Below are 13,103 nucleotides of genomic sequence, written 5' to 3' on the forward strand. Positions count from 1 at the left end.
GAGTACTGGAGGGGACTGAGCACGCACCCCTGAGGGGCTCCAGTGTTGCGGATCAGCGTGGCAGATGTGTTGTTACCTACCCTTGCCACCTGGGGGCGGCCCGTCAGGAAGTCCAAGATCCAGTTGCAGAGGGATGTGTTTAGTCCCAGGATCATTAGCTTAGTGATGAGCTTTGAGGGCACTATGGTGTTGAACGCTGAGCTGTAGTCAATGAATAGCATTCTCATGTAGGTGTTCCTTTTGTCCAGGTGGGAAAGGGCAGTGTGGAGTGCAGTAGAGAGTGCATCATCTGTGAATCTGTTTGGGCGGTATGCAAATTGGAGTGGGTCTAGGGTTTCTGGGATAATGGTGTTGATGTGAGCTATTGCCAGCCTTTCAAAGCACTTCATGGCTACAGACATGAGTGCTATGGGTCTGTAGTCATTTATGCAGATTGCCTTCGTGTTCTTGGGCACAGGGACTATGGTGGTCTGCTTGAAACATGTTGGTATTACAGACTCGGACAGGGACATGTTGAAAATGCCAGTGAAGACACCTGCCAGTTGGTCAGCACATGCCCGGAGCACACGTCCTGGTAATCCGTCTGGCCCCGCAGCCTTGTGAATGTTGAGCCTGTTTAAAGGTCAACATGTAGATATGGTCAAAGTGTTCCAGTGTAGTAGATGATGGAGAGGTGGTGATGGAAAGACAGCGAGAGAAAACGAGAGGGTGTGGGATTGAGATGAAGACATGAAAGTATTGATCGAGATAAATAAAAAGCTGTAATGTGAGAGAAGTAGAGAAAGTGTGTGCTGTTTGGTTCCAGAGGAAGTGGTGTGTGTGTGTGTGTTACCCTGACAGGATGACGAAGTAGGTAGAGTGGGTTAGAGGTGGTCTCCGCCTGGAGCCTGGAGGGGAAGTCCCTTCTTGCAGCAGCCAGCTGTGTACTTGTCTGTGTGACATACTGTATACACACACGCACATGCGTGCACAGAATGTGTGTTCTGGATGATGCATGTACAAGCTCAAGGACATCCAGTCTTCCACGCAACTGCATATGTAGTGACAAACTACTGCATGTCTAGTGACAAACTACTGCATGCATAACTCAAAATCCTCTCTTTCTCTGTCTGCAAGCACATTCACACACATATACAGTTGAAGTCAGAAGTTTACATACCTTAGCCAAATACATTTAAACTCAGTTTCACAATTCCTGACATTTAACCCTAGTAAAACTCCCTGTCTTAGGTCAGTTAGGATCACCACTTTATTTTAAGACTGTGAAATGTCAGAATAGTAGTAGAGTGATTTATTTCAGCTTTTATTTCTTTCACCACATTCCCAGCGGGTCAGAAGTTTACATACACTTGATTAGTATTTGGTAGCGTTGCCTTTAACCTCTCTGGGCTAGGTGGGACGTTAGCGTCCCACTCTATTCAACAGCCAGTGGAATTGCGTGGCACGAAATACAAATACCTAAAAAATGATAACTTCAATTTCTCAAACGTATGACTATTTTACACCATTTGAAAGATAAGACTCTCGTTAATCCAACCACGTTGTCCGATTTCAAAAAGGCTTTACAGCGAAAGAAAAACATTAGATTATGTCAGGAGAGTACCCAGCCAAAAATAATCACACAGCCATTTTCAAAGCGAGCATATATGTCACAAGAACCCAAACCACAGCTGAATGCAGCACTAAACTTTGATCTTCATCAGATGACACTCCTAGGACATTGTTATACAATACATGCATGTTTTGTTCAATCAAGTTCATATTTATATCAAAAAACAGCTTTTTACATTAGCATGTGATGTTCAGAACTAGCATACCCACTGCAAACTTCCGGTGAATTTACTAAATTACTCATGATAAATGTTGACAAAATACATAATTATTTTAAGAATTATAGATACAGTACTCCTTTATGCAAACGCTATGTCAGATTTTAAAATAGCTTTTCGGCAAAGTACATTTTGCAATATTCTGAGTACATAGCTCAGCCATCACGGCTAGCTAATTTGACAACCAAGTTTGGGGCAACTTAAACTCAGAATTACTATTAGAAAAATTGGATTACCTTTGCTGTTCTTCGTCAAAATGCACTCCCATGACTTCTACTTCAACAACAAATGTTGTTTTGGTTCCAAATAATCCATAGTTATATCCAAATACCTCCGTTTTGTTCGTGCATTCAGGTCACTATCCGAAGGGTAACGCGCGAGCATTTCATGACAAAAAAATTCAAAATATTCCTTTACTGTACTTAGAAGCATGTCAAACGCTGTTTTAAAATCAATTTTTATGGTATTTTTCTCGTAAAATAGCGATAATATTCCAACTGGACAACATAAGAGCGTCAGCTAAACGACTTAAATGTAAATGTTGTATTCATTCAAAGAGTGAAAGAAAAAAATGGTGAGGTCTCGTGAACGCGCATCTCCAGTCTCACTGTCTCCAGGCAGACCACTTACAAACTCTGCTGCTGTACTTTGCCCAGAGACAGGAGACGCGTCATTACACTTTCTGAACTCTTTCAAGAGCCAATGGAAGCCTTAAAGTGTCACGTAACAGCACAGATGCTGTAATTTATATAGAGATGCAGCAGAAGGACTACAAATTGTCAGACAGGCCACTTCCTGCATGGAATCTTCTCAGTTTTTTGCCTGCCATATGAGTTCTGTTATACTCACAGACACCATTCAAACAGTTTTAGAAACTTTGGAGTGTTTTCTATCCAAATCGACAAATTTTATGCATATTCTCGTTTCTGGGCAAGAGTAGTAACCAGTTTAAATCGTGTACTTTTTTTTTATCCGGCCGTGAAAATACTGCCCCCTAGCCCAGACGGGTTAAATTGTTTAACTTGGGTCAAACATTTTGGGTAGCCTTCCACAAGTTTCCCACAAAAAGTTGGGTGAATTTTGGCCCATTCCTCCTGACAGAGCTGGTGTAACTGAGTCGGGTTTGTAGGCCTCCTTGCTGGCACATGCCATTCCAGTTCTGCCCACAGATTTTCTATGGGATTGATGTCAGGGCTTTGTGATGGCCACTCCAATACCTTGACTTTGTTATCCTTAAGCCATTTTGCACAACTTTGTAAGTATGCTTGGGGTCATTATCCATTTGGAAGACCCATTTGAGAGCAAGCTTTAACTTCCTGACTGATGTCTTGATGTTGCTTCAATATATTCACATAATTTTCCTACCTCATGATGCCATCTATTTTGTGAAGTGCACCAGTCCCTCCTGCAGCAAAGCACCCTCAACACGATGCTGCCACCTCCGTGCTTCACGGTTGGGATGGTGTTCTTCGGCTTGCAAGCCTCCCCCTTTTTCCTCCAAACATAGCGATTGTCATTATGGCCAAATAGTTCTATTTTTGTTTCATTAGACCAGAGGACATTTCTTCAAAAAGTCGGATCTTTGTCCCCATGTGCAAGTGCAAACCGTAGTCTGGCTTTTTTATGGCGGTTTTGGAGCAGTGGCTTCTTCCTTGCTGAGTCGCCTTTCAGGTTGTTGTTATTATTATTAAAAAAATGTTTTCACCTTTTATTTAACCAGGTAGGGTAGTTGAGAACAAGTTCTCCTTTACAACTGCGACCTGGCCAAGATAAAGCAAAGCAGTGTGACACAGACAACAACAGAGTTACACATAGAGTAAACAATAAACAAGCCAATGACACAGTAGAAAAAAAGAAAGTCTATATACAGTGTGTGCAAAAGGCATGAGGAGGTAGGCAATAAATAGGCCATAGGAGCGAATAATTACACTTTAGCAGATTAACACTGGAGTGATAAATGAGCATATACTGGTGTGCAAAAGAGAAAAGTAAATAAAAACAGTATGGGGATGAGGTAGGTAGATTGGGTGGCCAATTTACAGATGGACTATGTACAGCTGCAGCGATCGGTTAGCAGCTCAGGTAGCTGATGTTTAAAGTTGGTGAAGGAAATAAGTCTCCAACTGCAGCGATTTTTGCAATTTGTTAGTCACTGGCAGCAGAGAACTGGAAGGAAAGGCGGCCAAAAGATGTTGGCTTTGGGGATGATCAGTGAGATACCTGCTGGAACGTGTGCTACGGGTGGGTGTTATCGTGACCAGAGAGCTGAGATAAGGCGGAGCTTTACCTAGCATAGACTTATAGATGACCTGGAGCCAGTGGGTCTGGCGACATGTATGTAGCGAGGGCCAACCGACTAGAGCATACAGGTCGCAGTGGTATGGATGGCACTGTGATAGACTGCATCCAGTTTGCTGAGTAGAGTATTGGAAGCTATTTTGTAGATGACATCGCCAAAGTCGAGGATCGGTAGGATAGTTAGTTTTACTAGGGTAAGTTTGGCGGTGTGAGTGAAGGAGGCTTTGTTGCGAAATAGAAAGCCGATTTCTAGATTTATTTTGGATTGGAGATGTTTAATATGAGTCTGGAAGGAGAGTTTACAGTCTAACCAGACACCTAGGTATTTGTAGTTGTCCACATATTCTAGGCCGGAACCGTCCAGGGTGGTGATGCTAGTCGGGCGGGCAGGTGCGGGCAGCGAATGGTTGAAAAGCATGCATTTGGCTTTACTAGCGTTTAAGAGCAGTTGGAGGCCACGGAAGGAGTGTTGTATGGCATTGAAGCTCGTTTGGAGGTTTGTTAGCACAGTGTCCAAGGAAGGGCCAGAAGTATACAGAATGGTGTCGTCTACAAAGAGGTGGATCAGAGAATCACCCGCAGCAAGAGCGACATCATTGATATATACAGAGAAAAGAGTCGGCCCGAGAATTAAACCCTGTGGTACCCCCAGAGACTGCCAGAGGTCCGGACAACATGCCCTCCGATTTGACACACTGAACTGTCTGCAAAGTAGTTGGTGAACCAGGCGAGGCAGTCATTAGAAAAACCAAGGCTATTGAGTCTGCCGATAAGAATACGGTGATTGACAGAGTCGAAAGCCTTGGCCAGGTCGATGAAGACGGCTGCACACTACTGTCTTTTATCGATGGTGGTTATGATATCGTTTAGAACCTTGAGCGTGGCTGAGGTGCACCCGTGACCGGCTCGGAAACCGGATTGCACAGTGGGGAAGGTGCGGTGGGATTCGAAATGGTCAGTGATCTGTTTATTAACTTGGCTTTCGAAGACTTTAGATGGGCAGGATGGAAGTAGGTCTGTAACAGTTTGGGTCTAGGGTGTCACCCCCTTTGAAGAGGGGGATGACCGCGGCAGCTTTCCAATCTTTAGGGATCTCGGACGATACAAAAGAGGTTGAACAGGCTGGTAATAGGGGTTGCAACAATGGCGGCGGATAGTTTTAGAGAGGGTCCAGATTATCTAGTCCAGGTTTTGCAGCTCTTTCAGAACATCTGCTATCTGGATTTGGGTGAAGGAGAAGCTAGGGAAGCTTAGGCGAGTATCTGGGGGGGGGGCTGTTGAGGAATGCTTATTGAAATTTTCGATTATCATGGATTTATCGGTGGTGACCGTGTTACCTAGCCTCAGTGCAGTGGGCAGCTGGGAGGAGGTGCTCTTGTTCTCCATGGACTTTAGTGTCCCAAAACGTTTTGGAGTTAGAGCTACCGGATGCAAATTTCTGCTTGAAAAAGCTATCCTTTGCTTTTCTGACTGACTGCGTGTATTGGTTCCTGACTTCCCTCAACAGTTGCATATCGCGGGGACTTTTCGATGCTATTGCAGTCCGCCACAGGATGTTTTTGTGCAGGTCAAGGGCTGTCAGGTCTGGAGTGAACCAAGGGCTATATCTGTTCTTAGTTCTGTATTTTTTGAATGGGGCATGCTTATCTAAGATGGTGAGGAAATTACTTTTAAAGAATGACCAGGCATCCTCGACTGACGGGATGAGGTCAATATCCTTCCAGGATACCCGGGCCAGGTCGATTAGAAAGGCCTGCTCGCAGAAGTGTTTTATGGAGTGTTTGACAGTGATGAGGGGTGGTCGTTTGACCGCAGACCCATAGCGGATACAGGCAGTGATCGCTGAGATCCTGATTGAAAACAGCAGAGGTGTATTTGGTCAGGATAATGTCTGAGGGTGCCCATGTTTACGGATTTAGGGTTGTACCTGGGTTGTACCTTGATGATTTGTGTGAGATTGAGGGCATCTAGCTTAGATTGTAGGACTGCCGGGGTGTTAAGCATATCCCAGTTTAGGTCACCTAACAGATCGAATTCTGAAGATGGATGGGGGGCGATCAATTCACAAATGGTGTCCAGGGCACAGCTGGGAGCGGAGGGGGGTCGATAGCAGGCGGCAACAGTGAGAGACTTTATTTTTGGAGAGATTTAATTTTTAAAAATAGAAGTTTGAACCGTTTGGGCATAGACCTGGAAAGTATGATGGAACTTTGCAGGCTATCTCTGCAGTAGATTGCAACTCCTCCCCCTTTGGCAGTTCTATCTTGACGGAAAAAGTTGTAGTTGGGTATGGAAATCTCAGAATTTTTGGTGGCCTTCCTAAGCCAGGATTCAGACACGGCAAGGACATCAAGGTTGGCGGAGTGTGCTAAAGCAGTGAGTGAGTAAAACAAACTTAGGGAGGAGGCTTCTGATGTTGACATGCATGAAACCAAGGCATTTTCAATCACAGAAGTCAACAAATGAGGGTGCCTGGGGACACGCAGGGCCTGGGTTTACCTCCACATCACCCGAGGAACAGAGGAGGAGTAGGATGAGGGTACGGCTAAAGGCTATCAAAAATGGTCGCCTAGAGCGTTGGGGACAAAGAATAAAAGGAGCCGATTTCTGGGCGTGGTAAAATAGATTCAGGGCATAATGTGCAGACGGGTATGGTGGGGTGTGGGTACAGCGGAGGTATTCCCAGGCACTGAGTGAGGTTGTATCTCTGGACATGCTGGTTATAATGGGTGAGGTCACCGCATGTGTGGGAGGTGGGACAAAGGAGGTATGATGAGTGGAACTAGGGGCTCCATTGTAAACTATAACAATGATAACTAACCCAAACATCAGTATTCAAGGCATATTGACATTTGAGAGACATACAGCGAGGCATAAAGTAATCACAGGTGAAAATTGGGAGAGCTAGCTAGACAACAACGGGTGAGTCAACAACAGCTGATCAGCTAAAACAACAACAGGTAAAATGCCGATGACAGGGCAGAGGGGGTCGGTTAACTACACAGAGCCTGAGTTTGCGGCTGGGGCCGACAGATAATCACGGTACTCCATTCTGTTTATTTTTTGTTTAATGGACAGTCCAGCAGGTATCAGCTATGTAGCCAAGTGATCATAGGGTCCAGGGGGTAGCAATAGATGGAACAGGGAAGCCGCGGAGTACTTGCTACTACGCTAGCACGCGTGCGACACGGCGTTTGAAGTTAGTAGCCCGGGGCTAGTAGAAGCGTCTGCTCCGATGTCCGACAGAGGCCGGTTGAAGGCACAGCGGATGGAGTATTCGTCAGCAGACCAGTTGTGGTGGTGAGGCGCCGTGTCGACAAGGATCCAAGCCAGATGGCGAAAGAGTTATTGTAGTTGTAGTAATTTAGTTTGCTAGCCGGGAGATGCGCCTGGCTCACGGCTAACTAGTGTTAGCTTCGGGGCAGGGGCATTAGCCACTATAGCCACTCGGTAGCAGCGGTGATCCGGTGCCAAGGTCCAGAGCTTACAGCGAGGATCCGGTGGTGTAGTGGGTTCTAGCCGTGTTTGGGTGGTGTCCGGGTTAACAACTGAGTAGGCCGGGAGGTGGGCCTCAGCAATAGCTTCGGTACTAGGTAACTCGGTGGGAGCTAGCTAGCTGTAAAGATCAGGAGTAATGGTCCTGGGATTACGGCAGGAATCCGGCGTTGTAGTGGAGAGACAGTCCGATACTGACTATTATCCAGGCTAAAAAAAGGGCTGGTATCTGTGCAGAAGGCCGCTAGCAGTGGCTAACAATGACTAAATGGCTTGTAGCTGGTTAGCTTCTGATGGCTAGGTGGATCTTGCTATAAGGTCTAAAAATGTAAAATAATAGCGGTTCCGTATCACATTGGGTGAGGCAGGTTACTGGAAGGTATAATTTAATTAAAATGGAAAAGAGATTGAAAATAAAATTTGAAGTGTGTGTATATATATATATATATAAGACGAAAAATACAAAAGTACACGAGAGGACTAACAAAACACGTCTGCACTGCTACGCCATCTTGGGAACGATGTCGATATAGGACTCGTTTTACTGTGGATAAAGATATTTTTGTCCCTGTTTCTTCCAGCATCTTCACAAGGTCCTTTGCTGCTGTTCTGGGATTGATTTGCACTTTTCACACCAAAGTACGTTCATCTCTAGGAGACAGAACATGTCTCCTTCCTGAGCGGTATGACGGCTGCGTGGTCCCATGGTGTTTATACTTGCGTACTATTGTTTGTACAGATGAACGTGGTACCTTCAGGAAATTGCTCCCAAGGATGAACTAGACTTTGTGGAGGTCTACAATTTTTTTTCTGATGTCATGGCTGATTTTCTTTTGATTTTCCCATGATGTCAAGCAAAGAGGCACTGAGTTTGAAGGTAGGCCTTGAAATGCATCCACAGGTACACCTCCAATTGACTCAAATGATGTCAATTAGCCTATCAGAAGCTTCTAAAGCCATGACATCATTTTCTGGAATTTTCCAAGCTGTTTAAAGGGCACAGTCAACCTAGTGTATGTAAACATCTGACTGGAATTATGATACAGTGAATTATAAGTGAAATAATCTGTCTGTAAACAATTGCTGGAAAAAATACTTATCATGCACAAAGTAGATGTCCTAAACGACTTGCCAAAACTATAGTTTAACAAGAAATTTGTGGAGTTGTTGAAAGTTTAGTTTTAATGACTCCAACCTAACTGGATGTAAACTTCCGACTTCAAGTGTGTGTGTATGTATACATAAAATACACACACACACACACTGCCTCTTTCTCTGTAGCTGTGGCAAAAGTCTGGCTGTTATTGTAGGCAGCTGGTGGTGGGCTTTCCAATCTAAACAGCCCCAAACGCTGAGGTGGCAGAGCTGTGGAAATAGAGGAAGAGAGGAAAAAGGGGGAGAGAGAAAGAGTGGGTGAGACAGGGCTCCAGACTAAACATTTTCCCTAGTTTTTCAGTTGGTGGCACCAGCCAATGATTTGGTCTCACCCAATTTTTCTGTGGCGTCATGCAATAGAAAACATGTGTATCATCGTATAAAGTTATTCACAGTGCAATAGACTACTGAGAAATAAGTTCATCTTTTCATGTTGGGATTCAGAATATGTTCATGTGCAACCTAATAGTGATTGTCATGCATTTCTTTGGTTCAATAGAATAAATGTATGTGCACTAATATCATAGATGATTCACCACCGCAGTAAGTGGAAACTCAAAACACATTATCTAGATCGCTTACTCTAAATATAATACCCACTGTTAGTAGTCATGTACTAATCTAATAGTACATATAATACCCACTGTCAGTAGTCATGTACTAATCTAATAGTACATATAATACAAAACTGCTACAAGTCTTACTAATCTAACAGTAATTCTAATACCCACTGCTAGTAGTCATGTACTCATCTAACAGTACATATAATACCCACTGCTAGTAGTCATGTACTCATCTAACAGTACATATAATACCCACTGCTAGTAGTCATGTATTAATCTAACAGTACATATAATACCCACTGTTAGTAGTCATGTACTAATCTAACAGTAAATGTAACATCCAAAACAGCTGCCCGATGAGGCCTTTGCAATCGCAATGCCAAAGCACATGATGATTTAGCATGCTCCATATCCCAAACACATATCATACAGGTTATACCTACAGAAAGCTGAGAACCTCCTCCCTTCAACTGTGACATGATAGCTGTGTTTTGCCAGTAATGATTTCCCCCCCCTCCCCGAGCATTTCTTACCCCAGGAAAGGAGAGAGGGAGTGGCTAGCTTGACACAGCAGATGGCCCCAGGGAAAGGGGTGCAGGGGCAGGCAGACACCATTACAGGAATCATGAGGATAATGTACTTTACTGTTTGACCAAATCATGGTTTATCCTCCTATGAGGGGACCATAGGATGCACCGATGTGACCAGTTAAAATTGTAACTCGCACAATCAAGTCAAAGGGTTGCAAAATGCGATAAATGTTCGCAGTCTGGGGCCCTGTAGTAGAGCGGAAGGTTCGGTGGGGTGACCACTAAGCCTGAGAGGGGGAGGATGGGATCCCTACTGGGCCAAAGCAAGGGCAGGAAACTGGGGGCAGGGGAGTCGGGCGAGGGCCAATGAGGTCTTCCTCTTGTCCCTGACAGAGGATACGCACACGGATGCTCCCCAGCTCATGTGAAACCATGTAACCCCTCCAGCCACCGACTGAGGTTATGAGAGGCAACAGAGGCGCCCCACGGCCCTGTCCTCTCGCCTCCTTCCTCTTTACGTGGTCTACCCTCGCTTGCCTTGTCCCAACACTGGGGTCTCCATTCATTCGGACTCGCATTACATTATTTACACAGTAGCCTAGGTCCTATAAACACACTTTCCCCCTCCAAGTAAAATCACAGAATGGGTTTATGGTACTGTACGAATACCCCCCCGCCCTCACACTCATTGAATGGACACTGCTAGGCAGTAGTAGTAGGCTATGTAAACAAGATGTTGCATAAACTAAGGCCTGGCTTACCGAGTCAGGCCTGGGGCCCAAAGGTCACACTCACAAAACCTCTAATGAAGCACTGAAGACTATATCTGTTGTGGAAGTCAGAGAGGAACTGGGGACTGTGTGTTTGTGTTCACTCTTGTTATTGCTCTCTAGTCTTAACAGCTCGGTCTGTGTTTTCCACTGTAGATTGTTTTGGTTGATCTTCATATTGTCATCAGTACCACTGTCAGTGTTCCAAGTGGGGGAATCGGCCAGCCCCATCCCTCAGCCAGCCTACTTACAAAAACAAGTGGCAGGTGTACTGTTTTTGTAGTTTTTCGAAGAAGCGAAATAAGGTGATTGCATTGGAGAAAGAGAGCAAGTGAATAAGGGAGATTCTACATAAAGATAAAGCATAGAGAAATAAAGACAGAAGGAGAAAGGGGAAAAAAACGGGGGAGGCCAGAGAGTTAGCAGGCGTGGTTGTGTTGGCAGGTAGCCTGCGCAGCTGCTTCATACAAGGCCCCTACACAGCAGGAAGGGGATGGTGCGTGCACACACACACACACCCACACCCATATCACTCTCTAGGCTGCAGAACTGAGCCTCCCTTCATTGTGTTTTGGTTGTGCTCTAGTCCTTCACCTCCAGCTGTGTGTGTGTGTGTGTGTGTGTGTGTGTGTGTGTGTGTGTGTGTGTGTCCTTATGGAGGTGTATGTACTGCGTTATCAGAATGCTGTGTAACTTATTCAGAAGCAGGACTCTTTGTCCCAGCCTCTCTTCTGATAGTGTTGTTCGCACACAGAACCTCCAAGCCACTCTAGACTTTTTTCTGTTAAAGGTAGGGCCAAGCGTTCTGAGGAAGAGTTCGGGGACCGGAATTCTGAGAAGCCCTGTCCTACTGATGATGCCATGATCCGAAGACTGGTGATGACGACACGGGACACTTGAATGACGATGTGAAATACTCTCTCTGTCTGTGTGTGTGATGAACAGCAGCACTGCAGGGAATGAAGGTCTCAGTGGCAAACCCCGGGGGGGTGGGGGGTGGTCAAATGGAACTTGATTTGGGAGGGCATTTTTAAATCTGGGTGGGTTTCGCTCACAAACAAACACACCCTCTCTTCATGGAACACTGTTCTGCTGACCCAGTATGACAGCACAGAGGAACGTTGGGAGCCTTCTTCATGGTGACAGGTCCCCGACTCTGGGTCCTGCCCCTAAGGGGAGGGGGACCCTTTCGGCTGAAGTAAACTTAAAAGAAAGCCTCCATAAGTAGCATAACACCTAGCGTTAACATGAATGCTAACCCCATTAGCCTTAAACTATGACACGGCATGCTCTTTAGCATTAGCCTAGCTTAGCCTCATCACAGCCAGACAAACTAATGGAAATGGTGAATGGGGAGAGAAATGGCATTGCTATAAGGTCACACGCTGGCATTCCAGCAGGGGTTCTTTGTAGAACCGCCGATGTTCCATTCACTATCCATGTAAACCCTGGTGATGGAGTGCTGATGTCATGATGTCCGCTCGCTGGTGTTCTGTTAGCGTCCTGTGAGCGTTTTTGAGGCCTCGTTTCCTCACTGCTTCCTGTTCGGAAAGCAGTAGGGGTGTGTTCCTCTTCCTTCCTGACCCCTGAACTCTTTCTCAGTCACCCTTACCTCAACTTTACCAACAGTTGCACTGTACTGTGGGTCTGTGCGTGCCACTTTACTGTGGGTTTGTGGGTGCCACTTTACTGTGGGTGTGTGTGCCGTTGTGCATGTTTGCAGCTAATGTCTAGAAAATAAGTTATGTGATTCACAGAGAATGAAACTTCTGAGAAAGAGCAAGATGAATGAAAAATATAAGAAAGGAGCGATGTCACAGCCCGTGAAAAAGTTGTCAAAAACCAGGCAATCAAAGTTTGTTACGTCAACAGGATATAGCAGGTGTAACGTATCAATGTGCAGGGATACTTGTGATAATTGAGGTTGATATGTAAAAGCAGGGTTCTCTGTCCCTGTGACATCAGACAGCTGCCGCCATGGCCCAGCTAGGTGGGTCAAGGCCTCTGGTCTGTTACCACTGACGCACAGTGCCTCCAGACCTGATTAAGTCACCTCCAGTGAACAGTGGGGTGTGTGACATCAGTGATACCCTAGCATGAGATCACAAGTCAATACAGAAGGATATATGAACCTGGGCCCAGACAAACATTTGTTTTAGCTTGCTTGGTGCACTAGTAGGGATTTTACTTTAGGATCAATGGAAAGGTCTTTTAATGTGCAAACTCGGCTCACTTGCTGCCACGGTCAAGCTAAAATGACTGCACCTAGAGACAGAGAGGGAAGAGACCGAAAGAGAGAGAGCGACACGCAGAGAGCGAGAGAGGAAGAGGGACGGAGCGAGGGGGATGATTTGGGGACAGAGGGGCGAGTGGTTGGGGTCATCAGTGGATTGTGGGAAAGATGGGTAGTCTCTTATCGAGGCCTTCTGGAACATTCTCTGGCTGTGGCCGTAGACATCTGTC

At 45.5% G+C, this 13,103-nt stretch overlaps 1 protein-coding gene across 2 annotated transcripts in view; it reads left to right on the forward strand.

Annotated features, from left to right (window-relative positions):
• sesn1 (sestrin 1) overlaps positions 1-13,103 on the forward strand; it is a 71,580-nt gene that overhangs the window by 31,829 nt on the left and 26,648 nt on the right. The gene's annotated exons all lie outside the window — the stretch shown is intronic.

This window comes from Salmo salar, chromosome ssa06 (genome assembly GCF_905237065.1).
Source record: "Salmo salar chromosome ssa06, Ssal_v3.1, whole genome shotgun sequence".
In the NCBI taxonomy this organism is placed as follows: Eukaryota; Metazoa; Chordata; class Actinopteri; order Salmoniformes; family Salmonidae; genus Salmo; species Salmo salar.